At 37.0% G+C, this 13,502-nt stretch overlaps 1 protein-coding gene across 7 annotated transcripts in view; it reads left to right on the forward strand.

Annotated features, from left to right (window-relative positions):
• Nucleotides 1-13,502, forward strand: part of KCNMA1 (potassium calcium-activated channel subfamily M alpha 1) — a 474,521-nt gene that overhangs the window by 216,057 nt on the left and 244,962 nt on the right. The window lies entirely within an intron of this gene.

Here is a 13,502-nt window from a genome sequence, read left to right on the forward strand (position 1 = left end):
CTGTGAATGAATTCCACAGTATGAGCATTATATCTTGCATATCTGTTCAGATTTCCAACTCCTGGGTTTGATGGATTTCTCCTAAGATATGGTGAGCCAGTAAAAATCTACAAAGCACATCTCAAAATTTTTTAGATTTGCACTAACGTTACCGCATAGTGTTGTAGTTTTGTCCAGGCAATAGAAAGTTTCATCCTGACCTTTTTTGGTATGGGATGGTTTGATACAAAGCAGCTTAACTAGGAATATTCTCTCTTTGATATCATCTATGTTCCACCCTTGTTTTTGTATCAAGCTGGACAATGTCAGGGGTGTAACAGGCAAAATGGTAAACTAACACAGAAGAAAGCAATAAAAGGGGACTTGATAGAATACTATTTGGTTGAATCCAGTTATTTTGGGAAGATGATGTTTTGAACCATCAATAGTATTTTAAAGCTGCTTTTCTCCCAACTACTTTTAGGCTTGCCATTACTGCAGTGGCGAAGATAGTATGCTGGAGTCATTTCATGTGAGCCAGCCTAGCTGTCTGTAATGACAGCGGTTATATTCTAAAACAATCCTTATTTGACTCAGAAAATCAGACATTCCACTGTTGACATCTGTACATTATGATATTTAGGTAGGTGGTAGCACCAGCAAAAGGCTTTCTTGAATACACGGATGTCAGCTCTATATTGTGTGATTTGCAAGCCATACCTTTATAGCCCAGACATGTTGAGCATAACACAAATAACTAATATAGAGATTTGCTTTGTGGAGAGTGGTGGGAAACTGAAGTTCTACCTTCCTTTCCCTTGAAATGAGGACAATACTTTTTCCTTCTTAACATTGTGCTGAGCATTCTCATTAATTTTAGGAAATTTTACTTTAATGTGTATGCTGTTAAACCATAACAATATGCCACCACTGAAGCACATAAGGTGGTGCTTTTTCTGAAGATCTTTTAAAAATCTTTTTAAAACACAATGGCAAAGCTTCTGTGTGCCAAACATATCCAGGTCAGAAATGTCAAATAGAATAAAACTTGCTTCCACTTATATTTCCATTTCAGACCAAAAAAATACAGCTATTTGTCTGAGCAATTGTCTTTTCTGAAGCTAATTGATTATATAATGATTTTGATTTTTAGGCACTACTTTCTAGAAGGCTTTGTTGGATTGTTTTCCTCAAGGAGAGCAAAACTGACAACATGGGAGATTTCTCTGGGGTGCTTAAGCTTTCTGTGGGCCACCTAATCTGTGTATTGCTACCAGTTTATTGACTACTCTATCAATGGGGATAGAAAAGTATTTATAACTGTAGGTTTCTTTGAGTTTTCAGCCAATGTTAAACTCCCAACTGCAGTTTAAATTCAGCAACCTTAGGTTAATATACTTGCACACTCTTCTTTTGTTTTCTCCTCCTTCTTTCTTACCCTACTTTCTTCTTCTTACTTCTCTTTCTTTTTTTTTTTTTTTTTTTAAATGAACTCATTAGGAGTTTAGTTCAGGTTAGGAACTCCTGAGATATTTATTCTGTATTAGTAGCTGACTTGACACCCATTTTGTCAACGTAGAATCAATTGTATTGAAATATCAGTCTGTTTAAGATCCCCAAGAGCAGGATTTGTAAAAGTAATTCCTTTTAGAGTCTGGTCAAAAAGGAATTATTGAAGTTAGGATGAGAGGAAAGCTTGTGAACAGCAGAGACTATGGCTTGGCCAGGAGAAGTGAAGACAGACAGGATCTAGTGCACACACCAGATAGATAGTAACATATAGACAGTAACATATACCATTGCTTGCTTTCCCTCGACTGCATTCTCTAGCCTGTGCTGTGAACAGTTAGCTGTCATTAGATCATTAGAGCATAGACTGACAAAAATCATGTCTTCAATCCAAAGCTGAAGAGTACTAGTAGTAAGCATTTGTCTAAAACAAAATGCCCATGGTCTGTTCATCCAAGACTCTTAATCTGTCAGTAGTTTTGCAGAGGCAATGGTAGGGATGTCCACAAAGGAATCCTACATGGCTTCATACATAAGGGGCATCAAGAGAGATGAGAATAACACCACCAGTTTCTTATCTAGTAAAGGAAGGGGGAAGAGTGGAAAGATGACTGAGTTTTGTTGGGCAAGGATGTGTGCCATGATTAGTTCTAGTGAAAGATACTGAGGAAGTCCGTAAGTCTCCTACTGAAGATACTACCCATTGCTCCTCCTGCTATATTCACACTATAGAGAAGGTGACTGGAGAAAAAATAAATGCTGTCACAGCTGTGACAGGAGGGTAAACTAGGAGCATTTTTATGCTACCCAGTTCATCACTCTAACAGACACTATCCCAGACTAGTCCTGGTGTGTCCGGTGGAATGCTACTTGGAGACATCTGAGGTCAGAAAATAGTGCAGCTTCCTCAACATAATCCATAGCAATTAGTCCTACATATCAGCAAAGCCAATTAAGCAGCTTAGTGTCACTATACAATATGTCTGTTCAAACTCTGGTTCTGGCACAAACTTATGAGATCTCTCCACTGTACTCCATTACAAAATATGGGTAAAATTGTGATCCAGTACATCTGCTTTAATCTCAATTGACTTTTCTTACTAAAAACAGTACTTAACTCACCTTTTAAGACAGGTTCTAAATAAAATCACTAAAATAATTATTCTTAGTGGAAAAAATGATTGTTATTAATTTTGAAAACTATAGGGATTCCAGTACCTCTCATTAAGATTGTGTTGTTTATTCAATGCTTCTACTTTTTACAAGCCACCAACTTGAATCCTTGTCTCCTAGTACCACAACATATATGTATATAGAACATTTTTCTTTAAAGTGAATAGGTACCTTTTCAGTCATGCATTGTAGCAACTAATGGAGGTTTTCAGACCTTAAACAGGGAATTTATCTAGCAGTGAAATGACTATCTTGACATCCCTGTCAATTAAATCTGATCATGTCTCAGTAGGAAATGTTTCGCATAGTAATAAGGACTAGACTCCTTTCTTCCTTTATTTGTTGAATCTCATTCATAAAATACTGTTTTCTTGGACAATTGTATTGTTCAATACTGGAAATAGCAGTTAAACATGAAACATTTGCCAATGAGATATTAAAAATATCACCCACATAATTATTTTAATCTTTAGGTAGCAAATAACCAAATAATTACATTTTTAGTTTTATAGATTTCCTTCACTTGAATGTGTCTTCCAAATTTAGTTTGAATGAAAGCAGAACATTCACAGTAGTCATAAGCATTTACTTAGAGTTTTGATTAAGAAAGTGATCTATTTAGTACAGAATAGCATCATATATCCTAATGATTGTTCTTTTCCAATTAATATTTCCTTTAAAATGTTTCATTATTTAATTCTTTGGGGTAAGGAAATAATGGAATTATCATTTATTCTTAAGAGGAAAATCTGACTTGAAGCACACTCTTTAAATGGTTCTCTAGAGTCTGATGAATGTGCTGTAGTAGAATGGAGAGCTTGATGTCTGCCAATACTTTTTCATTTTCCATGCTTATTTATAAGTAGTTTTCACAACCTTCCTCTGTCCACTTCTGTTTATTTTTTTGCATGTAAAAGGTGTTTTAACAAATACACATAAAGTACCTCTCTGAGTTTTCTTTACATTAGCATTAAAAATGAATTGTCTATCTTCATTCCCATTTGTCATCCTGACCTCTGCATATTGTACTGAATTAGTGACTCAAATAGAGTAGAGAATAACATTTGCTTGCCACGATCATCTTTAGGCATGGTTGGTAAAAGCACCAGCAGAAAACTCAATTTCCCACTAAACTGGGAAATGCTCCCATTTCCTATTTCTTGTAATGGCAGTAGCACAGAAACTATTGATGATGTGAATATCCTTTTCTACTCGACTTAGGTTTTATCTTCTGGGGTGCAATACAATGTAATATGCAAACATAGATATAAGCTGTGCTTTTCAGGCACAGGTTTGTTTTTGTTTGTTTGTTTTTGTTTGGTCCCCCCCCCCCCCCCCCCCAAGGCCTTGCTTTCAATAAGCAGTTATTATCTTTGTGTTTCTTGAAGTTTACCTCATTATCTGGAGTCCCTTCACTGAAGACTGATGTCATTGTAAAAACTCTCACAACTTGCTTTATATGTCCTACTCATATGTGGTTTTCAGATTGGTTTTTTTTGGAGTTGTTTGTATTTTCAGAGGCACCATTGTAGTTAATCCAAAGTAGCTAATTTTTTCCAATACTGTGTCACCTATTGTACTTGATTAGAATTGTACATAAAAGTACCATCTGGCAGTGGGTGTAAAACAGCTGGATCTAAGAATAACAGTGGCACTGTGAAGAGGAAGATTTATACAAATATACACACAGACATATAGGTTCATGCTGATCCCTGAGCTTGTTCTCTGCTGTTGTGTCCTTAATCAGACAGCTTTATTTTTACACATGGAAAATATAAAGTTAAATTTATAGACAACTCTTAGTTCTATAGAACTTTTTTATGCTCAATGTATCTTTGTATATCTAAGAAGATTTCAGAAGTATTTGCTCCTTTTGCATACTGATTGTAGACGTGATATTCAGAGAACCTGAATACTGCCCAAATGTAAAGCTACAAAGCTTGTCTTAACTGTACCATAGGGAAAATGCCCTTTTTCTGATTCTTAGCTTGATTTCTAATATATATATTTTTTTTTTTAAATGAGCTTTGCACTTTTTGCAAATGTGTCAATTCTAGACTTTCCTTAAAGCTTTCTAAGTTTCTGAAACTATCAGAAAGTACCTTACGTATCCTCTTCATCTCCATATCCCCTTTATCAATGTTATAACAGGAGAGAGTGCACAGAGATGTGCTTCTAGCAACCACAAACTGAAGTTTGATTGACGTTGATCATCCTTTAGTCTGTGGGAGTGTGAGAGCTTGGCCCATTTGGGATTGCATTAATTGTCAATTAATCCCTGAAGAGTCTGGGATAAAGCAATTGAAAACACAGTTTTAACTGATTGGATTAATTATCTTTACAGCTCTGCTTTAGGATATATTTTATTGAGGTAGTGTTTTTTGACAATGAACCACAAAGTGAATTTCAAACATCAATGAAGTAATTTCATAAGAAAAGAAAAGGTTTTGAATTGTTGTTGTCTGCAGGTTAGCTGCTGACATTCTGACTAGTGTATTGTTATTCATTCTTTTGTCCAACTTTTATTAAATATATGTAAGAAGTATCTGCATACATATTTGACTGTATAAGTATGCACTCTCAGTGACATGGTAATTGTATTCTTGTGTTCTGTTCTATACGTGGATGACTTTTAGAAAGGATTACCATTCCTTTCGGAAATACAGATTTCTGTCTCCTGTGATGCCTTTCAGTTCAGTTTTTTCACCTTGTCTTTATTATTTAGAGTAAAGCAAGTCTTTGCTACCTACTTCCTTAGTATCAATATTAGCTGAAAACACAGTTCTCGGAGATGCTATACTAGAAATTCTTTAACAAAAAAAAAAGCAAAATGAAAGCTCTTGTTTTGGAGGTTTCACTCTTTTTTGCCATTGTATGAGCATAGATTAGGAAAGATGCAGTGGAAATAAATATCTGAGGAATTTCCTGTGTGACAGCACAAAGAGAAAAACATCATTAGTAAGTTCTTAAAAAATGTTTTACTAGCAAAATATTTTTTTTCTTAAGTGGCATTTTACTTCAAGTCCTTATGAATTCCATTCTGTGGGAATATTTGAGGATAAGGTGTAATTGTGTATAGTGCTGCAGTACAAGATTGCTGCTTGTTTGCTACTGCTGCCATTTTGTCTTGTGAAAGACATTTGATTTACTGCAGCAAAATGTTCTATAGAAATACTAAAAGTCTGATGAGGATTATTTATTTGAATTTGTTACAGATACAGACCATCACTGCCTAAGAGTATTCACATATTTCTCATTTGTTTAAGCTATTACCCCACTTATAGATATATCTGAGGTATGAAGTTTAACTGAGTAGTAAGTCTGTGTAAACACCAAAAATCAGGTATTATAGATAATAATCTCAGATTTTTGTTACAGATTAGTCAGCTTTTCTACATGACCTGGACTAATCTGCAGAACATTTTGATTATTTTTTTCTCATTTTCGTGGCCCTTGAGGGAAAAAGCAATTGAAATTTCAATTGTAAATCAAGCAATTAATTGCTACTGCATCTGAATTTTGAGGGAATCCCAGTGGCCTGATGTATAAAAAATTTAAGGTGTGTCTAAGAAGATCAGAAATACAGTTCTTGGAGAAAGTTCAATGTTTTGATCTTTCATTTTGTTATTTCTATGATTTTATAAGCTTCAAGCTACAGTTTGATTTTTTTAAAGTGTTGTGAATATATTTTTCTTTTATACTTTTATATGTCTTGCAGTTTTAAAAGAATACCATTTTCTGCACCAGTGTGAAGAGTTTTAGAGCTATGCCGTATCATTTTTGCTGAGGATATCCTCCCATGCTCTTAAGTATTCCATATACAAGTACAACAAGTACAACAGAAAGAGCTTTTTCAAATACGTGGCAGATAAAACCAACACCAGAGGCAATGTAGGCCCACTGATGAATGACGTGGATGCCCTCGTAACAGAAGATACAGAGAAGGCAGAGTTACTGAATGCCTTCTTTGTCTCTGTCTACTCTGCTGGAGGCTGTCTTGAGGAGCCCTGTACCGCTGAGGCCCCAGAGGAAGGCAGGACAATGGAGGAGTTTGCCCCGGTTGATGAGGACTGGGTTAGGGAGCAATTAGGCAATCTGGACATCCATAAATCCATGGGTCCGGATGGGATACACCCGTGGGTGCTAAGGGAGCTGGCTGAGGTCATTGCTGGACCACTCTCCATCATCTTTGCCAAGTCTTGGGAAATGGAAGAGGTGCCTGAGGACTGGAGGAAAGTAAATGTCACTCCAGTCTTCAAAAAGGAGAGGAAGGAGGACCTGGGTAACTATAGACTGGTCAGCCTCACCTCCATCCCTGGGAAACTGATGGAATGACTTATCTTTGGTGCTATCTAAAGGCATATCAAGGATAAGAGGGTCATTAGTGGCAGTCAACATGGCTTCGCCAAGGGGAAGTCATGCTTGACCAACCTCATTGACTTTTATGAGGACATAATGAGGTGGATGGATGATGGCAGGGCAGTGGATGTGGTCTACCTTGACTTCAGTAAGGCATGTGACACAGTCTCCCACAGCATCCTTACAGCTAAACTGAGGGAGTGCAGTCTGGACGATCGAGTAGTGAGATGGACTGCGAACTGGCTGAAGGGAAGAAGCCAGAGAGTCGTGGTCAACGGGCACAGTCCAGTTGGAGGCCAGTATCTAGTGGAGTGCCTCAGGGGTCAGTACTGGGGCCAGTATTATTCAATATATTCATCAATGATTTGAAAAAGGGAAAAGAGTGTACTATCAGCAAGTTTGCTGATGACACCAAGCTGGGAGGAGTGGCTGACATGCCAGAAGGCTGTGCTGCCATCCAGTGAGACCTGGACAGGCTGGAGAGTTGGGCAGGGAAAAATTTAATGAAATATAAGAAGGGCAAGTGTAGAGTCTTGCACCTGGGTAGGAACAATCCCAGGTTCCAGTATAAGTTGGGGAATGACCTATTAGAGAGCAGCGTAGGGGAAAGGGACCTGGGGGTCCTGGTGGACAGCAGGATGACCATGAGCCAGCACTGTGCCCTTGTGGCCAGGAAGGCCAATGGCATCCTGGGGTGTATTAGAAGGGGGGTGGTTAGTAGGTCCAGAGAGGTTCTCCTTTCCCTCTATTCTGCCCTGGTGACACCACATCTGGAATATTGTGTCCAGTTCTGGGCCCCTCAGTTCCAGAAGGACAGGGAACTGCTGGAGAGAGTCCAGCGTAGGGCAGCAAAGATGATGAAGGGAGTGGAGCACCTACCTTATGAGGAAAGGCTGAGGGAGCTGTGTCTCTATAGCCTGGAGAAGAGGAGACTGAGGCGTGACCTCATTCACGTTTACAGATATATAAAGGGTGAGTGCCACGAGGATGGAGACAGGCTCTTCTCAGTGACAACCAATGATAGGACAAGGGGTAATGGGTTCAAACTGGAACACAAGACATTCCACTTAAATTTGAGAAGAAACTTCTTCTCAGTGAGGGTGACAGACACTGGAACAGGCTGCCCAGGGGGGTTGTGGAGTCTCCTACTCTGGAGACATTCAAAACCCACCTGGACGCCTTCCTGTGTAGCCCCATCTAGGTGTTCCTGCTCCGGCAGGGGGATTGGACTAGATAATCTTTTGAGGTCCCTTCCAATCCCAAACATTCTGTGATTCTGTGATTTTGATTGTGTCCAGATTGTACATACCATTTCAGTCCTCATATTTGAGGAATTAAGTAAGTAAGGCTTAAATAACACTAAGCTTTGTGTCAACTGTTCCCACTTACAGTGGAATTTACTCATGCAAAAATATTTTAATTATGTTTATAAAACTCTTCTTTGTCTTATTACATTCATTAACCCACCCTAAGTGGTCACTAGAGCATTCCTTCATACTTGAAGTACACATTAGAGTTAATACATATACTTTTTTTTTTTTTTTTTAAATGATGCATGAATAGAGATGAAGAAGCCGACTTAAAATTCTGGGATCTGGTTCAAGGAAATGTTGTTAGATGATATTTAGTATTGCTAAAATTACATTGGTCTGTATCTTGTCAAGTAAATAAAACCAATATTATTCCCTCCATAATGAGAATTCTTGGGAAATAATACAGACAATCTCATACATACTATCCAAATCTCCCATGCTACCCTGCAGACAGTCTCCTTGTCAATTTGGGGGAAGGTTGTTCATTTTAATTTTTTTAATACTGCAGCAGTTTCTGGCCATTTCTGTGAGCTTATAAATTTTGTCTCATGCTGAAATAAATCCAGTTGGATTTGTTCTCACCTCTCATTTACAAAAAGAGGGAAATAGAAAGAGTTAATTCCTAAAAATGACTCTTAGTTTTGTTGACTGCTCAATAGTCATAGTGTGAGTGATAGGTGTCATTTTTTGATGTAAAGAAAATGTAGGTTAAATTTGTAAATTAATTTCTCTTCACTCATTATTTTCGAGTCCCTTGAGTTTTACTATTATAACAGAAATATAACTTCAGCTGTTTCTACTGCTGACTCTCATTAAAAGACAAAACGTATGTTTTATAAAGATGCTTTGAACTGATACAGCGCTAAATAATATTTTCAGTCATAAGTAAGGGCTAATTTAATCTTTACTGTATTTGTAATAGATAACTGAGTGTACACCATTTTTGGTTTAATTGAAAAGTGATTTGCAGAAGAAAGCCTTATTTGTGGCAATGAATATGAATTTTCTTCATTGCCTTGCAAAGTCTCATAGGACAACATCCATAGCTAAGATTTGTTTTCATAATGGCATGCTACAGTTGAAGCCAGGTGGGAGTGCAATGCAATTACATGTTGTGTGCAGCCAATTGAATATCAGAAAGATGGAGAGCCCTTGTTAGGTACAGATGGTGTCAATTATGAGTGGAAACCATTAACAACATTATTATAAGGCAAAAAGCAAAAGAAACAAGCCACAGTGGGAGTGAAGGGGATGGACAGACAGAGAGACCAACCAGATAATTATCTTCCATCTGTTAATATGCACTTAGGACAAAGAGCTTAGGTATGAGTGTGTGTTTTCTCACTTGGTTGGTAGACATCTGTCCCTTGAGATACAGCAAGCAGTTGTTATAGGTGTTATCTTTTGTGAATTATTAAAAAAAAGTTGGATACCATGAGGCATACATGTAGAAATTAGATGCATGTTTTATGTGCTGTTCATCTCTTAGCTCAATGTTTGCACGTGTTCTCTGACATGCTCAGAGAGCTCGAATTTGGTAAATTATATGCAGATAAAAATTGTGAAATGCCACCTGAATAGCTCTTCCAGTCCACTTAGAACTTGAAGAAAATTGTAAAACTCCTTTGTAAAATTTTCTAGTATTCTTCAGCTACAGTATAATAGTAAATAAATATCATTCTTCTATATCTCTTTATCCTATTGATGACTCAACATTGGAATTACAATGATTTTCACTAGTTGTACATAGTCACTGGGTAGGAAATGTAGAAATATCCTGTTTTCTCCATACAAAACCGTACTATGAAGTTTCTATTAATCAACACCAGTAGATTGTATTTGCTCAATGGTCAAAATTAATTGCTTCCTTTTGTAATAATTGGCAAATCAAGCTCAGGTTATTTTTGGTTATTGGGTTACTCCTTGGTATTATACAGAAATTATTATCAGTCATGATACCTTATTATTATGTCTTCTGTAATGTGAAGGTGACTAGCTTGGGACATTGAAAGGAAATTAAGACCACTGTTGCTCTGTGGATCTAAGCCTGCAGAGTGGCAACAGTATCCATAGGATTTCAATCTTAGAAAAATATGTTTTGCCTAAAAAAATACCCTTGGTAAAAAGTTAATATTTAACTCCCTCACCTTTTACAATGCAGTTAATTATTTGTGGTGATAGAGACTCTCAGAAGACTGAAAGGAATCCAAGCTCAAGAAAGATTTGTAATCCTTTTTGGGTCCAGGGCAGATGCTCTTTTCATAACATGGTGGTCAGCAGTTCAAAGTCATAATTACTCAGATAAGAGTTTGGTCTTTTAGTATAGCTGATCGGTGATATATATATATATATATGTGTGTGTGTGTGTGTATAAATACACACACACACATATATATATATTTAATCCAGAGGCTGTGTGTAGGTGCACAGGAATGCTTCTGAGGATTTGATGTTACATTTTAGCACTTTATAGCTTTTCTGAAAATTAATAACAAATCCAACAAGTATGTAGTACCAACAGGGAGAAAATTATTTGTCCTTTACTGTGTTACAAGTCAGTTCTGTCATCTCATGACAAATAGCATTCATGGCAAGAGAGTTTGTATTTGTGGTCCTGGAGCTGTTTGTAAAAAGTAGATGTGAAAGCGTAGGTTTGCACCTCTATGTTATAATCTGATTTTGAGTTAAATTATTTTGTGTCTGCTGTATTTAAGAAAAAAAAGTATATTTTCTCTGTTTGTGTGTGTGGGTTTTTTGTTGCTGGTTTGGTTTGATTTTAGATTGTTACACTTTATGTGGGATACCTGAGCTCCTTCAAGAGATGGGGGGAATACAGTGGCTTGACAGAGACTATAGCTGATAGTTGCCTCACTTTGCAATTTTTCTCTTAGCAAGTGCCCATTGATAAAGGGCATTTGAATACCACTGGCTGGTATTCAAACACTTTGGTGTTCCAAACCATATATTTCTTTCCCAACTAATTGCTCCTGCTTTTGTGCACTGAGAAATTAAAAGGCACCAGGTTAAACATCAGGGTGAAATAGGACTGCAAATTGTCAGCTGCTTCTAGTTGATTCCTGGCAGTCTTCATTGCTTTCTAGCTTTGTTTTGGGAAGGCTGTCCCCATCTGCTCTAAATTCCATTAGTTTTTGTAGGGCAGTTTGATTCTTGCAAGAGTAAGAAAAGTCTGTGATTCACCTGAAGGTTCAGAGCAGATGTCAAACATAATCAGAAATTTCTAGAAAACCATACCTTTAAAATATGTTTTACTAATCATGGTTGCATCTCTGAATAATAATTTACTGCCTGTACAACAGCAATGAAATAACAAGTTTGTTGACACTGTTATACTTACACATTCCGTTGATAATTACTTGGATCTGAACTTCAGAAATATGGATAAAAAAATTTAGACTAGCATGTAATTGCAGCTTATATTCCAGTAGCTTTCACTGGGAACGAAGTTCTCAGGAAATCTGTCGTGTGCTTGTTTCCACCACGTACTGCATGCAATAATTTGGAGGTCAGTTTCTGTAATGAAACAGTACACATCACATTTACGGCATGCTCAGTTTCATTACTTCGTTTTTACAAACTCATACCATGCTGCTTGATGTGTTTCTAGTATTGCTGTGAGAACATATTCTTAAAGTACATTTTAAATTATTTAAAACTCACAGTATTATATAATTGATAAACAAGTTTGAACCTTTCTCTAGTTTTCATCCTTTTCTTCTTTTCAAATGGATCTCTGCATTTTTTGTTTCATCCTAAAGCATCTGACAATGCATCTACCGATATCTCATCCTGTGCTTGCTTTCCCTGTGAACGGATTAGTAGTGCACACTGAATTAACAGCATTCTTCCTTACCATTGGACAAATTTACAAATCTATATATATCAAAGATGAGATATCTCTGATGCAGTTTTAGAAATACCAGATGCCATATAGCTGTTATCAAAATGTGGCTTCCAAAGATTTCCTTTCAGAATGGAGTTAAATGTACAATAAGTGTCTTACCCTCTGCTTTTCAAGCTACAGATACAAATAAATATGTGACCTCTTTTCCTTTCCCCCCTCCCTTTTCTCATGACAGCTTGACAAATTGTAGCTTTTGGGACACCCCAGTAGTTGATGAGTCATTTCAGCTTAAAAATAGAATTCCTTGCAGCAAGGACACCCATTCCACTTTTGACGCATATGTTGTTTCTGACAGAGTCACAGGGCCAACTATGCCATGTTAATTAAGCAACTAGGAGAAAAAAACAACCAACCAACCAAAAAATCAACAGCAACAAAAACCCCCTATATCTTCAGTAAATACCAGAGCTGGAATCCAACAACACTGAAAAAAAGGAAAAAGGAAATGCGTATGCGTGAACATGAATACCTGCGTGCTTCCCCTACTTCCCTGTATGTCGCTGACAGTTTGAGACTTCCTTAGGTAACTGGTGCAATTTAATGAAAAACATTATCCAACTTTTTTTTTTTTTTTAACTTTATTTTTAAAAAAAAACAAACCAAAACAAAAAACCCCACAACCAACCAACCAAACAAAAAAAAAAAACCCTAAAACATCCTGAGACCTGACAGAACACCAGCTTCACAAGGGGAATTGTAACATCTGATTAGTGTAGGCAGAAGAAATGCTGTAATGGAGCATTACAATGTTGTTATCCTTTTATTTGTGAGGCACTTGAAATGTGCCCAGGAAGAGTGCTGCAAGATCAAATGATCTGCAATATTCAGTATAAGGAACTTTTGATAGGGAGCCTATAGAAGCCTCAATAAGATTGAGAGCATAAAATACAAATGTGATTAACATTAAAAATGGCCATTTGTTACACTGTAGTATATCTTGCTCACTTTAACATTCACAAAGCTTTTATAACTCTTATGAGACCTAGCGCAATTAGAGTGAGTAGGGCAGACGCTGGTCTTTAGCACAATTGTTAGCTCGTGGCATGTTTATTCATCTGCTGCTGATGGGAATTATTTGGCCTCAAAAATGAGGACCAGCCACTTTTGTGGAAGAATTTGATGGCACATGAAACCATACCAATACAGTGTTTTTTTCTGGATATTTGCAGACTTGTTTTCCTCACAGGATCTGCACCTTGATAAGCATTAGCAGATTCTACACAAGCTGATTTTTTGCAACATCCATA

This window comes from Streptopelia decaocto, assembly GCF_964273445.1.
Source record: "Streptopelia decaocto genome assembly, chromosome: 5".
NCBI lineage: Eukaryota > Metazoa > Chordata > Aves > Columbiformes > Columbidae > Streptopelia > Streptopelia decaocto.